Raw genomic sequence first — 4614 nt, 5'->3', positions numbered from 1 at the left:
GTCCACTGAAAATAGTAGTAAATAATAAATTAAAAGCTACCCATTTGTAGACGGACTGCCAAGTTTCTCAGCCAACTGCCAAAGCAGCAGATTGGTTTAATAAAATATGAGCTAAATTCTCCCCTGCCACTTCTGTCACAGATGAGAAAAGGCCTGACGAGATGCAAATACATTGTGGCCAAGCTGAGAAGTAAAGAGAAATGCCGTAGACCTGTGGCTCCAGCTGAGTGGATGAGGATCTGAAGTCGTGAAGCATAGGAGGGTTGAAAAGTTCAATGAGCGGCACGCTGGTTTAGTTTCTGATTAGTTTTAGATAAAGGGATTCTGGAGAAAGCTTCAGAGTCGGGAGGACAATAAATGGTTTATGCCAAGACTGAGACAAAACATAGATTACATGTCATTGGTATGATGTATAATGTAGAACATACAGTAACCTCCACATTACTTAGCTGTAAATGACAAGAATTGGGTTCAAATTTACTGTGAATATATGTGTAAATCACAAGAAGCTAGTTCAAATGTATTATAATTATAGAGAGAATACAGTTGTAAATGACAAGCATAGTTGTAGATTATGAGACTACAATTGTATATTAGGAGAATATCGTTGTAAATCATATGAATATAGTTGTAAATTACAAAAATATAGCTGTACATGAAAGGAATATAATTGTAAATAATGATAATATAGTCATAAATCATATGAATATAGTTGTAAATTACAAAAATATAGCTGTACATGAAAGGAATATAATTGTAAATAATGATAATATAGTCATAAATCATATGAATATAGTTGTAAATTACAAAAATATAGCTGTACATGAAAGGAATATAATTGTAAATAATGATAATATAGTCATAAATCATATGAATATAGTTGTAAATTACAAAAATATAGCTGTACATGAAAGGAATATAATTGTAAATAATGATAATATAGTCATAAATCATATGAATATAGTTGTAAATTACAAAAAATATAGTTGTAAATTATGAGAATGTCATTGTAAGTTAGAAGAATAGTTCTGATGCAGTAAGATAAAGTTTGTAATATTGTGAGAAAAAGTCGTAAATTTAGGCCACCATTTTTTCGGAGGGGACATGACAGAAGAGCAGCCAGCATTAACCTTGCATGTGTCAAAATAAGTAATGTGGAACATTTTGAGAAATACTTCGGCACTGGTTCCACAGATAAGGAGATTCTTTATCTTCTGGCAGGTCGGCGTCACATGGTCGTAAACATAAGGACGATGGAACGATTGTGCAAGAAACTTTGTCTTTTCCCGGAAAAAAAGGCCTCCATAGACTGAAGAACGGTCTGTTTTTTGTTTTATTGGATAGTTAGAATAATCTCTCTTTTTCTTAAGGTTTTATGGTTTTATTGATCGAATATCACAATGTTATTGTCAAGAACCTTTGACTTTTTTTCTTAGTATTGAAAATTTATCATACAAATTTTAAGCCTTGCTTTACTCAGTGTGGCTCTGTTATATGAAATACTGCATCGATCACCATATTTCTGGAGTAGTAGTACTGCATCTGATTTATATTACAGTCTAGCGCTTGACCTGGAAATGGAGCCTAGTGGTCACCTGCCACCAATCAGTCCAGTTAAACCTTGCTTAATTTTACAGACTAAGTGATAACAATACAGTCCAGAAGTGGGTTACATTTAGAGATGTCGGATAATACTGTCCGACATCAATATTAGCATAATTATGTAATATAACGATAACGCAATGCTAGGGTTTTTTTTCGGCATACGATGTGAATGGTGGATTTGAACCTGCAACCAAACAAACACAAGTCCACTTATCACTTAATCACCAGATAAGCACTGCACCATGTATTGGTATTGGTTGATATCGAAATCATAATTGTTTGGACAATATTGACATATCAGATATTGGCAATAGGTTATAATGGACAACCCAAGTTAGGAATATGTTTTGGGGTTTTTTTTTCCTTTCTGTAGCCAGGAAATATAATTTATAAATTGACAATGTTATTTTCTTGGTCTGTTTTTACTGGTTTGTTTTGAGCCTGGCTCCCACCATGAGGTGATTCAGTCAGTAAGATTTCCTGAACCTTGAATAAGAAAAATCATTTCTCAGAAGCTTTCAAACACTGAAATAAACCTCAGAGAGAGAAAAAAAAACACAAACACTTTTTATTTTCTCTAAATAAAAGTTGCTATGGCACAGCAAAGGCGCTGATGCAGAGGCTCCGACGACAAAAGTGTTTGTCCTGGGGAAAAAAAGTGAAACTGGACTTTGCTGTCGCTGGATTTTTTTGCAGCAACACAATGCAGCAGCGTCTGACAGCTTAAAGTGGAGCCTGCAATCAATTACATACTGTATAATACTGCCACATTACCTTTTATATTGTAAGTTGTGTTTGTTATAATTGCCAATGTACAAACACAAACAGTACAACACTCCTGAGACTCAGCGTTTTCCCAACCACTGGACAGTGTTTTGGTTTCTTTTCTTCCCCCTCCAGGACCGGCTTCTGAAACTGCACTTTATTTGTGTTACGTGACTCCAGGAACAGCTCATCTCTGGAACCAAGGAGTCATTTAATGGCCTTTAGGAGGAGCCTTCAAAACTGGACGGTCACATTCCCCCGGGATTTCAAGGTACTGTTACATTTATTATGTATTTAATATGTGTATTCTACCCAGGGCGCTCGGAATCAATGCATTAATCAAATTAATTAACTTGTGAAATTAATCAGATTAAAATATTTTTATGGCATATTAAATTAATTAAAAGAATGTGGCCATTAATTCCACGGTCCATCCACCTGCGCCAGATTAGCCTCACCAAAAACAGGCCAATCAGTCAGCCTGTGGTTGACCAGCTGACTGACTTAATTATCAACTGTCAATTTTAATAGTAGAAACCTAAACCCAGCAACTTTATAAAGCTAAACGTTCAATTTGAGTTTTCGATTACTTTTCTCGATATTGATAATTCATAAGTCAAAAAAAGTTGTATTTAGGAATGACGTATATTGATAATTCATAAGTCAAAAAAAAAAGTTGTATTTAGGAATGACAATTTCCTGTGATTAATTGTTATAAATTATAATAAATCAATTGAAGTTTAATTCATCTGATTAAATGTTTTAATCGCCAATATGTATATAAATAACATTGATTACTAAAACCATACAACTTTGTAAATAATAACATTTGTCTAAAAAGTTTTTTCTCTTACCCATGTCAGTTTAAACAGGTAACAAGTTCATATATGGTTGGTTAGTTCTGGCCATCTCTTACAATTTAAAGTTTTACTTTTTGTTATTGGAACAAACATTTCTCTCACCTTTTTTGCTAAATTCCAAAGGCCCATATGCTGTTGTTGTTGTTGTTGTTGTTGTGGTGTTGTTTTCTCTTCCCTTCACTAATTCTACTCTGAAACACAAAGTATCTCTGTCTGTGTCAGTAAAAACCTGCTGACTAATGTGGCCGGTCTCCAGGTTAGCTGAGTGTTGCTACACACTACATAGCAATGTTGGTGCTACTGAGCTAGCAGTATCATCTTAGGCTGTTTAAGGACTCCAGTAAAAAGAAATAAAGCCATATTAGGTTCAATGATTTAACCTCTCAGTGACATGCCAGGAAGTGAAACCCAACGAGGACACAGTTTCTAGAAAGAAAAGCTTCTCGGGGCTCACGGCAAATAAAGGCTCAGCTCTGCTGTTTGTCTGGTCCGTCACTGAGCGTATGACCAATAAAGACACATCATCTGCATGCATCTTGACATTCTGATGTGTAATTTATTGTCATGTTTCTCACTGAACAAGATAAAAATAATCACACCAGGTCATTTTACTAAAGTTCATATTTCAGCCTCTGTCGCAAAATAACCTTTTCATTTGGCCCTTAGACTCAAAACAGAAATTGATTTCACGATTGTCATTTATTTGCATTAAAAATAAACATTTTTTTTCCACCATGGTGAAAACATTGAGTCTGATAAAAACGACCATCTGCTGCCTTATCAAGGCTAGTCAGCTGCTGTGCCCACGTTTATTTCCCACAGCTTAAACTCAGCAACAAGAGGCTGATGCATGTAATTCCACTTAATTAGCACGGGCTCCTCCAACAACATGTAATATACATCATATTATGAACCTCGTCTAAGTGTCACATATAGAGTGTGTCTCTGGAGGCGTTATTAAATCACTAATGAAATTACTGTCTCTGGCGATCGCGGCCATGACTATCTCCACTTGTATGCGTTGGCATCTGCCCAACAGTGCAATCCAACAGGAAGAGAGGATTAAACAAAACTGTTTTTATGAACAGTGTTTTTTTTTTTTAAACACACAGCCATAGCCATACATTAAAGTGGTCTTAAAAACATTAATGTCAGCGTAGAAGAAGTGTTGTTTACATTTGCTGGTTATTAAATGGTTTAGCTATTCATGAGCCAGCATAGATATAATAAATAAACCACAGCACTATGGAAATAAACCAAATATTGGAAGAATATGAAAACTCCACACAGACAGTTGAACATCTCTATATTTTTTATCTGTACAAACCACTGTATGAGTTGCTGCCACCTAGTGACTGGAGGTTATCATTCATGCATTACAGCA

Source organism: Cynoglossus semilaevis, chromosome 14 (assembly GCF_000523025.1).
Source record: "Cynoglossus semilaevis isolate Cse_v1.0 chromosome 14, Cse_v1.0, whole genome shotgun sequence".
Classification (NCBI taxonomy): Eukaryota; Metazoa; Chordata; class Actinopteri; order Pleuronectiformes; family Cynoglossidae; genus Cynoglossus; species Cynoglossus semilaevis.
This window is presented reverse-complemented; position numbering follows the sequence as displayed.